Consider the following 12,287-nt stretch of genomic DNA (forward strand, 5'->3'; position numbering starts at 1 on the left):
CATGGTGTTAAATGAAGATGAGGTTGGTAAAGATACCTCATTTGCATGTCTCATAAATGCACTGTTCACAGTGGTTTTGTCCACCTGATATTCAATGTGTGTGAACACATGAGAGAGAGCATGCAGATTTAAGAGAGGTTGTATGCATTTATATCACAAACCCATACTAAAATGTTTAGAATGCTATCTTGAGAAAAATGGCAGCTAATACAGCATAGTAAGTAGTTCAGGTCAAGTATTTTCAAGCAATTGTTGTCAGAGCTATATGCTATAGCATTCTAGGATGCTAATTTCACAATTAAAGTGTGGTTTGTGCATTGTGCACCAATGAGAAATGTTGCAAGGAAACAAAGCAAAGAAATGTACTTTTTGGCATTGTATATATCTTTGCATTTTGTGTTTGCAGCTGCATTAGGACACAATGCTCTCTGAGATCTGTGTTACTCATTTCTAACTTACTATCCAATAACTTTGAGCTCATGCTGTTGAGAAACTTGGTTTTCCAAGTACATGCAGTTATTTTCAGTTCTAATCACCTTATTTTCAGTTTTATTCTATTCAGCTCTATTCAGCTGAATGGATTTTTCTACATGGCCTGTGACTCAAGACCCGTGAGTCATTCCAGCTTCTTGGAATCAGCCAGCAGATTTTAGAGCATTACACTCCTTATTCCTGAACATGGTGAATTGGTATTTTGTGATTACCACAGCTTTTTCCTTTGATCCCTGTTTTCTTCTTCCATTCTCCAAATGCGGATCTGACCATGGTCCTCTTCCACCCCAGCTATACCCACAGCTGTATCCAGCAGGCTCCTCCAAGGCATTTCTAACCAGGTCTGACCACTGCATGACAGGGATCTGATCATTACACCAGCCATAATGTTTTTTCTGGCGGCTAAAGAGAGAGTTTAAGCTCTGCCACTCTAATAGGATTATGCTTTTATACCCAGAATGATTCCGGCTTCAGAGAAACATTTCTGAAATCAGGTTTGGATTCCCACAGGCTTTGCTTATTTTTGGAAGCTGGTGAGTGATGGTGCGATTCATTGAGCTAATTGCAGAGTGGCATACATAGTGCAGGTTTCACGCTAGAAAGGATGAAGCTTGCTGGAGAAAGCTTTGTCTTTCCCAGTGAATCTCCAAAATCAACTGCTGTGAGCTGTTAGTTGGGTCAACACCCCCAGGACTGTTCTGGCTGCTGTTCCCTCCTTGTGGGGCATTGTATGCTGGTGGTCCCCAGCAGCTCCCGCAGCAAGGGAGATCCTGGGTGAAATTGGGCACACCTGGTTTTGCTTCTAGCAGGCTGTCTTGTGTCTGAAATTAGTTCCCCTTTTAAGAACCGCTATTGAATAATAGCGAGTATTTAAAATGGCAATTGCTTCTCTGATCTAGTCCCTGCAAGAGTCCCTCTTAAGGTAGGACATCTAATTTGACTGCCACTAAATTCCCTTTAAAGGCTGGTGCTTCCCACTGTCACAAATTGTCTCCTGCTCTCACCTGCTGAAATAATATCTTGCCTCTGCTTTTGTTGAATGAGACACACTCTTAACCCTCTAATGAAGTTCACAAAGGATAGACTTGCTGTGAGGGTGGACTTGAATATGATTTTGATTTTTTTTTATTTATTAATTTAGGAAACACCATATATAACAGGTCTGTAAGTGGGCTTTTACATAGCAATTGTGGGGATTCACTTTAGTGAGAGATTTTTCTGGGACTCAAGACTTTTTTCTTTACCATAGACTAAATGTTCTCTACATAAGGGCTTTCTGTTCCAGGGTATGTTAGTCATTTCCTTCTCATTATGTTTTTCAAATAGTTCTTACTATCATTACAGTCTCTTTGTTAACACACCTTAAACTATGATGATTATCATTAGCAATGCGGCAGAGGAAGCGACTAGTTCAAACTGAATCCCCTAGCTTTCTTACTCGGGTGTGAGAAGGTGTTCTGCAGTGCTTGGCCTCTGCAGGTAGGACTGTCTGGTAGGAATTTGGCCACTGTGGGAGAGATTTCTGTAACCCAGACATGCTAAACAGTAGCATTTCCTTGTGCTGTTTATTACACAGAGACAGGATTGGCGTCTGCCCCCAAATTCAACTTGTCTTTTATTGGTAAAACAAGAAAGCTATAAAGGAATAATTAAGATAACAACAGGTGGCAAACGTAGGAGGCAGCCAAAATGAAATGGAATTATCCGGGGACAAATGAATAATTTTAATTTGGCTCTAAGTTTCGTAATCAAAAGTGCAAGAGTGCAAAACTGATCACTGGGAGAAAACCAGAAAATGGATGTACTCAGGGTTGAGCATTTATGAAAGTGGTTTTATTGCACACTACAGAATTTTATGTCTTCATTGTGTCACTGTTAAGTGTCCAGAATTATTCTTCTTTAATGAGTAAAATAAAAATGTGCATAATGTGCCAGTGTTATAGGTCGATTGGAAAGACAAGTCTGCAAAGGATATTTCTACTTTAGTACTCACTATTTGGTCAATGTCTTATGGAAGACATGGAAATACAGAGTAAAGAGTGGGCTTTGGCTAAATGCTTCATTCTCCTTAGAGCTTTATTCCAAAGCGTGGTATTTCTGAAGGGGACAAAAATCATTTTTTCATCTACAAAGGAAGAGTAATGACTGCATGGAAATGGCATGCACAGGTCCACATGCGAGGGGGTCTTTGTGGTGTCTAAGACAAATGAAGACCCTTGTGATATGACCATCCATGACTGGAGCTGATGTCCGTCTTAAATGGATTACAAATCCTGAGTGCGTTTAGGTGTATCGGCAATGTGACTGCAGAGAGAAGGGTGAGAAATTTCACAGCATGTAGTTTTCTGACAATTTCTAATTGCTATAGTTTTCAGACAAGTCAGAAGTGTAATGCCAGTGAGATGTTCGTACAGGTTTTATAAACATAGCCACAGATTCTGAGAGGACACACATTTCTCTTCCTTGAGGATTTCCCCTTAGAAAATGCTTTTTTTCTTTTTCACAAATAACCAAATATTTTTCAGATGATTTTTCTGATTTACACTTCTGTTCTAGACACACTTCTTGACTCAACGTTATTTCAACAGTGACATTGTAGTGGGAGACCAGCTGAAATAACTTTTGAACCTCTCTGTGTTGGGAGGTCCCAGGGGATCCCTGTTGCCATCTGAGCCAGTCTGAGGTCTAAAGCTGTTTGTTTTGGGGTTCACAGGGTGTAGCATGAGGGCGAACTCTGTCGCCATCCTCTTCTTCCTGTGGGATGGTGCTGGGCTGCTGCCTACACTTCTCCCATGGGCTCAGCCTGGATGCAGTGACTGAGGCTGCGGCCTTGCCTTCATGGTCAGGCAGAGGCAGTGGTGGCTGTGTTCCTTGTGCCGAGGGCAGCCCTGTGGTGAAATCTCCAAGGATAGAATGCTTCACAAAAGTAGGATTTTGCATCTGTTATTGGGGAGGTTCGTTCATTTTGGATGATTTCTCCTGTTGGACAAGTCACCTTGTTGCCTGATTAGTAGTTGGCTCCATTAAGTGGATGTGCAGAGACTTAAGAACAGTACTTGGGGTTTATGAAAAATATAGAGCCATGCTGGAAAAAAAATAAAATAAAAAAGTCTGCAGCACTACAGAAATGGTGATTTAGGATCTGTGCTAAAACCTACAGCTCCTAGCAGGCTCCCCTGGTCATAAAAATTCTCCGTTATACAGATGTTCTCCTTGCCAAAGCAAAAGCGCTGATGCAAGATGTCACCACAGTAAAACATGTCTGTCAGAATTTTCCATCTCAGCTTGTCCCATGTGTGCATGGGGAAAAAATGCTTCCTGCAAAATGGGCTTTAGAAAGACCACTACAACATGGTCTGTGGTATAGCACTTTCAGTATAGCTTCTGACAGCAGTCTAGGCAAGCCCTGAAATATCTCTTCTTCAGCCAGATCTTCTAACACCAAGGGAAAGAAAAGAGGTGGCTTTTGCCATGCACCTAACCTTTGGAAATATAAGTTTAAGTGTTATGCAAAGATGTTGTCCATTTTGTCCAGCTGCTTCGGATTGCCTCCTTGTACCTCCCTAAGCCAGCAATGTTTTTATCTTGAGGTGTTGGATCCTATCTTTTAAGAAGATTGAAGGGAATTAAATCTCTAGGCTCAACTCTTTCCTCCAAGCAGCTGACGAGTTTTAGTGTGTTCAGTGTGGCAGTTACTGGAAATAAGTGAAGTCTGCAGAGGATGAACATAAAAATGTTCTTCATGCTTAAGATGACAATTTAAAATTTAACTACATCTCCCAACTTAATGAGGGCAGATTTACACATGGTGCCATCCAACTCTGTCTTGCTTTATAACTAGGTGGCTTCCCTGAATTAGGGCTGGGCACCTGAGAAATAGCAAAAGTGTGGAAAGCCTCATCATGCTCCTGATGTGTGGTATTTTAGTTAACTAGGATATTTAAAAGTAATTAAAGTGTACATAGTTTATGAAATGAAAGAGGTTGCCTACTTGTGATCTTTTTCCTCTATGAAGGCCAAGAGCATTAATAATAAGACATTAATAAGACATTAGCACAGAAAGGCACTCAGTTGCTATTGGAATTTACTGGTCAAATAGTAGATACTGGTGGTGAGAGGCAGCCCTGCAGAGAGTGGGTAGAGAAGAAAACTGGAGTGGAAGCAGGCTGCAGTACAGCAGGGAAGGCGTACTTTTAGGAGGAGAGAGAACAGCAAATAGCTATGACAGAAAACTTTATCCTGAAATATGATATTCATGAGGCCTGTGTACCCACACAGTAAACAAATATAAGCAGATTCTTTCAACACAAATTTTTATTTTTCCGTATAAAAAGCCCTTGCTTCAGTTCATGCCAAGTTTTACTGCCAGGTGCAGTATAGAAATCTCTCATTTCTGTCGATATTGTAACTTTGGAGGCTTTCAACCTCCTTCTTAGTCCTGTGGAGCAGATCAGAGGTCCCAGTGCCTCTTGGGAGGAAATCCAGGTTCAGTCCATGGATTTAGATGAGTGGCAAGCAACTGCTCTGGTGACTTTTCATCTGGGTACTGTGAGGGGGATAACAGACATAGACTGCTGAATATATCCAGAGCAGTAACTGTAGGACCTCTAACCCCTGAGTCTGTGGTGTGTGGTTTGAGATATGCCTTCGGCAACTGGAAGGCGTGGGTGCCCTACCTAGCAATGAGCAGTAGTGAGTTTGGCTCTGGATCTCGAACTCAATTTCTCTCCGGCTATGTATTGCAGGGGGAATTTCATATCAATAAAAGCATGAGGTTGCTCCAGCCCTTAGTCAAGATGGGGTAACTGAAAGGTGATTTTTGCTTTTTATTTAAACAGGATTGCTTATGAAATTTTAAGCACTTCACGTTGCAGAACAATTTTTCTTTGCTTACTTGGTGTGATTACACAAAGCTCTGCAGGAAGATGTGCTATAGCTACGGTGTCATTAAACAACATTTTCTGTTGGTGGGTTTGTTCTCTCCTTCGTGAGAATATCAAGTTGTCATTGATGTTACTGGGAACTGTGCGTCTTTGGATGGCACGCAGATTAATACTGAGATGATTCCCTGGCCTAGGCAAACACAGTGAAACAAAAATATTAAAGAAAATATCTATAAATAAATATCTGTCTCACAGTAAGTTCTGTAAGAACTCATTTTCTCAGATATCTAGCTCTTGTAATTCAGATCATACTATGAAGGGAAGTTAAATTACCCAACAGGGTATGTGGCTTACAGATAAGTTCTGCAAGACAGCAGAGCGTATGTCAGAGTTAGAAAAGTAGTAAGTACAAAGTCAATTGAACGGCGTGCAATTATCTCCCAAAGTATAGGGTGTGTTTTTGAACCCCCATAGATTTTTTTATGGAATTGCAAGTTAGACGGATTAAAGAATCCCACTCCACCCACTGCTGACCTTCCTCTGGCTGAAAATAACCTCTGAATAAGCCCACAAGGATAATTCTAACTACCAGCTCATAAAGTTAGTTGACCTTCTGTGGTGAAAACAGATTTGTATATTAACATGTCACAGTCCTCTTACAGAAGAAATAGGAGTACTATAAAACTAGCCCATGTTTGATTAGACTTAGCTGTATCAGGAAAAATGGCTTTGTAAACGAAAAGTGGAAGTTACAGGTTTATTTAGATATTTTAAATGTGTTTCTTTTTTCTCCCCACTGAACAGCTGCAGCTGACTGAAATGCAAATATCAATCTGGTTTCTCTTAGAAATAGTTAATTCTTCATGAATGGGAACTTGAGTATAAATTACATGTATAATTCATTTCTGTATTCATTTCTGTAATTCTATAAATCATTTTCTAACTGGAATTTGGATATTTACATACATGAAAAAGTGGTCTTCCTCTCTTCTCACGACCTGCATACAGAAAGGGTCCCTTCTACAAATGGATGATATCAGAACTTTATTTAGTGCTTCCAGGCTTCTGTTTGTCTGGGAGGGAATAATCTGATTCCACAAGCTAGAAGAAAAATGCAAGGCATAATGAATGTAATAGAAATGGTAAATTCTTATGAAGAACTCCTCTATATAGTAATGTTTTTTTGTTTTTTTTTTGGTTGGTTGGTTGTTTTTCGGGGGGAGGCTGGGTATGGGGAGAACTCTACTATCCTTATACTAAATAAGGTTTCTCTTTTAGGTGAAAATTTAAGTGTTTGTTGGTGGGTTTCATTGGTTATTTCCAGATGGCTTCCTTTTCCAAGGTGGGAATACAGAGGAAAATTGAAACATGGTCAGGAAAGGACAGGGATTTATGAGTGACAGGAAAAACTGGCTACATTTGTTCAGTAATCTCTTCATTTAGATGTATAAAGGCATTTGGAATCTAAAGAAGCAGACAGGCAAAATGTCTGTGAGAGCTTTTAAAAGAGCCTACCTGTCTGACTCAATTGATAACAAATAATTATGATAGAAAGCCAATCACTTCTTGGTTTCTGAGGGCCTAAAAGTCATTTTTGAAAAGCAGACTTGAAGCCTGAAAATATTTTGAAAATTTTGTCTACCATGTCTCCCTTGTCTGAAAGCATCAAGCAGATCCGGAAAGAAGCCAAAACTGGTATTAAGATGTCTGTAATGTCATTTCTAATTTGCTTAACGGTAAAAGCTCTAGCGAGGCGTAATTTGCTATTCTGTAAGGTTTGCACTAAGAATTCTTGCCTGTGATATGATTTAACCTCATTCTGACATGGATCTGTAAAACAAATGAATATTTTATAATAAAAAGTAGAAGCATTATGATATTTTAGGGGAAAAAAACCTTCAGTATCTTGTAATTCTGAGTGCACAGTTGGAGACACCTTGGAGGCAATTTGCATCAGCTGAAATCAGGCCCTTTTAAGACTCCTCAAACAGAGCAGTAAAGAAGCTTGGTGTGATAATTAGAAGAAGAGCTTCCATGGGGTTGTTTTACCTACACAGCTGAATAACCACATCTCTCACGAAGGTCAGACCCATAGATGTGAGCTCTGCAGTGTAACAAACGTGTGCGCAGCTGGCTTGCTTGGATTAACGTTGCCTGCCTGGGAGCTGGGGGACAGGGATGGAGGCAAAGGATGGGGCTGATGGCACTGTATGTCCCAAAGGATCTGCCATGCAGAGGACTTGCTGAGGTAGGGGATGCTGAGTCAGTGTGCAATGTGAAATATGCTGCAGAGGTTACCAAAGAGCAGATTTTGGCGCAGAAAATGGGAGACAGGATGTAAGGAAAGAAACGCTCTCTTTGTAATACACCATCAGAAGTGTTTATTCTGCAGAGGTGAGAAGAACCAATAATAAGGTGTATGCACATCAATTATTTAAAACAATTCCAGCAAATACAGACTTTGACCTCCCTCACCACCCCCCAACTAAAAATACTTTGAGTAATCAAAATGTATTTTGATTTTTCTTCGACACCAAGAATTTGTTCAACTGGATTTGCTGTCGTCAGATAAGAGAGGGGAAAAAAAAAAGGAAAAAAAAAAACAGCTTGGGCAAGACAGTGAAGTTTTTCCTCAGCTCTATCAAGAAGATGTCTTTTGTGTTGAAATACTACAGAAGTGATACTAAATCTTACAAAAGTTATCCAGTCATTGGAACACTGAACACTTCAGAATCTGTGTCTTTTGCAAATCCTTGTTTATTTTTGGTAGTTTTTCTAGATAGGACAGTGATGGAGGAGTCAAATCCATAGACAGGTCCACACCTGTGCAGTCACACTAAAGGATGAACTGGAAGAAAAAAAAAGAGAAAACAAGGGCAATATAAGAAAAGGTTTTGTGCAGGAAAATTCCTATCTTTAAAACAAACAAACAAAAACCCTTCAAGCAACAGTTCCTGGCATAGTTATGGAGAGATGTACTAATATAATGGTGGACAGGCTAACTTTTAAAGCTAATTTTCTTGATCTGATACTGATGGGGACAAGTATAGCAAGGTGATGCTACAGGTATAGCATGAGATTTTAGCTCTTTCAGAAAGAAAATACTGGTGAGAAAGAGAGCTTCATCATTTTAGCTCTTGGATTATAGTTCTAAATTGCGTGTGCAAACAGACCTTCTCCTGACAACAGTGGTGAACTTAATCTTACTTAAATACAATAAAATTGGACACAATCTCTGCTGATTTATATACTCATGTTGTACCTGTTTTGCATGGCTGTCACATGCTTACACACCTATTATGAACGTAAATTTTAAACCCATTATAAACATAATTTGCTACTGATGGAAACTAAATGACTAGTTGGGAGTTGATGTGTAAGGTGGCCAAGCTCAGCACCCCTGAAAGGAGCACCCCATGCCCCATTTATTCTTGGCGGATGGTTTGGGAGATGAATGATATTCCACCACCTAACAGGATCTGCCTGTCACATACTTTTCAGATGCGCTGTGCTGGCTCAAAATTTAACATAAATGAGAAGAAAGAGGAGGAGGGGGAAGGAGGAAGGAAAATATTCAGCCTTTGCCTTTGTATTCAGGACATGTCCCTGTTGCCTTATTATCACATCAGAGAGCCTGGACCCATCAGTGCTTTCATTACACCACGTTTTCCTCCCCCAAGAATTTATAATGCCACCATCTTAATTTGTTTGGGGGACGCTTGGCAGTCTGATCCCATATCAGAAAGAAAATTTGTTTTATTAAAAAACATCTATAAGCAGTTAATCTGGCAACTTTCTTTCTTTTTTTCCTCTTGACCTTGAGAGGTCAGTACATAAAGAGAACCTCGATTACACAGGCTTGTTTTGTTTTGAGGGCCGAAGTCCTGTTTTAACCATCAAGCCTGCTGCTTTATGTAGACTCTGACACCTGTGTCAGCTTGTGCAATTTCCTATTTCTTGGGGCCAGAGATGCAGGAGACCAGGGCAGGTGGAGACCCCTGCAGTATGATGAGATTGAAGACAGTGCAGCCCCACGCAGTGCTGGAGGTGGGGGTGAAGCACAGCTGATGGCTGCCGACCGGCACATGTGGCAGTAGGCCCAAGAGCCCCAGCCACGGTGCAGCACCGACCGAGATGGCAAGGTGGGAAGAAATTGCCAATCAATAATAGAAATAAAGCTATTGATGGATTTCCAGCAGCGATAGCGCTAGGTGAAACTTGAACCACACGGACTGTGCTTTACAAGACCAGGCCACAGAGTCAGCAAGGGCCTGCTGGAGTTAACAGGAAGACTCCCCATGGTCTCACAGGGCAGGAGGAGTCTTCAGTGTTGCAGCACTACCTCAAATCTACACAGGAATCAGTATTTGCAGGGGAAGGGGAGGTAACTGCAGCTGTAGGCCTTTAGTAGGTAAAACCCCCTCTTGATTTACAGCCTGCACCACGTGGAAGTATTGTGGAGATGAATCCTGTAGCTTATGAATAGGAAAGAAGGCCCGTCATTATCTTTCACAGCTACAGCCCCCTTGCCGTGAATAAATGTTTCATTTTTATTGCATTTGTTTTGCTGGTCTTTAAGAATCCCAACAATTACGTGGTCAGCGATATCAAAAGCATAAAAGAAATCGAGATCATTTATAGCTAGCTCACAAAGGCTTTTCTATAATACGCTGATCTGGAGAAATTTTGTGTTGATGGGTCCTATTACGAGTGGAAGGAATGAAACTTTGAAATACTGTTATTTCATCTTTATGTGACACATAATGAAGTCACTTCAAATGTCAGTTTTCAATGGAACATGAGATCTCTGGGTAATGCGATGCCCATTCAAACTTGAAAAATAACAATGAGGTATAAAAATGTCCAGTGTGTTTTAAGGACATGATGCTATTACAGTGCTGAGTGTTGGGAAGACTTATTTTTTTTTTTTTCCAAATGAAAAGCTAAAAACAAGAAAGATTTTTTTTTTTCCAGATTTTATGGTATTTGCCTCATTTCCTTAAAAAAATCCTGAAACAGTTTTAGCTTTTAAAAAGTAGTTTTGAACTCATCATTTAATTAAGGAAAAGCCACTTTTAAAGCATTTTAACAGCTAAAATTTTATCAAAGAGTTGATTTAGTTATTTTTCTATAACTTATTCAAAGCTCTCATCAGACTAGTTGTCTTTGGCATTATCAGCGCTAAAAGTTAAAAGAGCATGAATTTGTATCAGAGTATGTAACTGACTTTATTAAAAAAAAAAAAAAAAAAAAAAGATACATGTAAGGTTCCTTTTATTTGGCATTTACATTACCCTAGCTCATTTTTAAGAGTTCTCCCTACAAAATATAACATACAAAAAATGTATTTTTTCTTAAAAAAAAAAAAAAAAAGCACAACACTTTAACAAGACAAAATCATATCCTTTTCTCAAACCTCCCAGTCTCTTGCTCTAACGTCCAGCAGCTGTAGCTGCGAGATAAAATGCCACCTCCTTTTCAGGTGGGCCCTACCTCAGAACAAGTTGTCTCCTGACCTTTATTAATCAGTAAAGAAGAACAGCCAATAATAATCTCATTCATTTAAGAAATCTAGTTTGAGATGAGATGAATTAGGTCCTAGAAGTGCTATTTCCCTCCATCACCTATAAAATAAAGTAGGTGACTCATTTATATGAGATAAATCTAATTTCAGTGTTTAAAAGAAAATATGAGATTGGGTAGCATTTGTCTTTCAGGCTTTCCTGTAGATTGATATGTGTCCCTGTGCACACAGGCACTGGACTGGTGGCACTGGATGTGTCATGCTCCTGCAGCAGCAGGAGATACCTGACACTGCACCATTCCCACCGCTGCTGTGAGTCCTGCTGCAGAAAGAGTGAGGGCAGGAGCAAAACGGGCTGTACCGGAACTCAGTGCTGGTTGCACCTCAGCCTCTTCTCTATGCAACACCATGGGCTGCGTGTGCGAGACCATGGATGGCAGTGCTAGCTGAGAAGAGGGCTGAAAAGGCATGGGAGGAAGAGGGAGCCAGGTGTGTACTGATGGACAGTGGTGGAGGAAAGTTGTGAACGCCAGGTGAGAAGAAACACTGTGGTGACATGTGGTGCCAGAGGACACTTGTGGGGAAGTGCCACCACTGTCCAGAGCAGGACGGGTCCAGGATAACTCTGGGAAGCATTGGAGTTGTCAATCCAAAATGAGCTAGTGTCATAACCTTGGTGGACAGTCTCATGACTTAGGAGTTTGACAGTGCTAAGAAGGACATCTACATATATTAACTGGTTTTAAGCCTAAATTTATTTAAATGCCCTTTAATACCATTGTCCATGATGTGCATTAATTTGTGCTGCCCCGAGGGGTAGCTCTGACTCTGAATTAATGGTGCAGCCTCGATGTCCTGTTCTGTTTCCAGAGCTAAGACATAAGTATCAAATTTGTGGAGAGAAACTCAAAGCCTCTGCAGCATCTGAAATGGCCTGCACCTAGGAACTGAGGCAGGGATGTCTGAAAACTGAAACTTACTCCATTTTGTGGTGCATAAATAACACGTAACACAGCTTTTGTTTTCTGGAGAAAAAGTGTTACAGAGCTAAAACGCCTAAATAATATTTGTTCACCCAGCTTAAATTTCATGGTGAATTTCTGCCCAGCCTTGTCAACCCTGCCAGTACGGATTTGAGAAGAAAATACAGTTCATAATATAATATTTTTGGTAACCAACCCTTTCATTTATCTATGGGCACAAAAACTGGATACTTAAAACTAAGTGTGTATTTGATCTCGATGCACAATGTGTAGATACACGGGCATAAAAACATATTCATAATATACACGTATAAGACACGCAGTGGATATGCTTGCTTGTGCATTCAACTCTCCGTTAAAGTCTATAGAAAGAGTCTGTTCTTCAGAAGGCTTTGTAGTTTTTTG

At 40.3% G+C, this 12,287-nt stretch overlaps 1 protein-coding gene across 4 annotated transcripts in view; it reads right to left on the bottom strand.

Annotated features, from left to right (window-relative positions):
* Positions 1 to 7,732: 7,732 nt before the first annotated feature.
* NDST4 (N-deacetylase and N-sulfotransferase 4) overlaps positions 7,733 to 12,287 on the bottom strand; it is a 107,277-nt gene continuing 102,722 nt past the window's right edge. For 3 of the 4 annotated variants that reach the window (XM_084517931.1, XM_084517928.1, XM_084517929.1), the window contains one exon: positions 7,733 to 8,223. The gene's annotated coding sequence lies outside the window, so the exon portion shown is untranslated. The remainder of the gene's footprint in view (positions 8,224 to 12,287) is intronic. The other variant, XM_084517930.1, reaches the window with a different exon arrangement.

Source organism: Aythya ferina (assembly GCF_964211825.1).
Source record: "Aythya ferina genome assembly, chromosome: 4".
Classification (NCBI taxonomy): domain Eukaryota; kingdom Metazoa; phylum Chordata; class Aves; order Anseriformes; family Anatidae; genus Aythya; species Aythya ferina.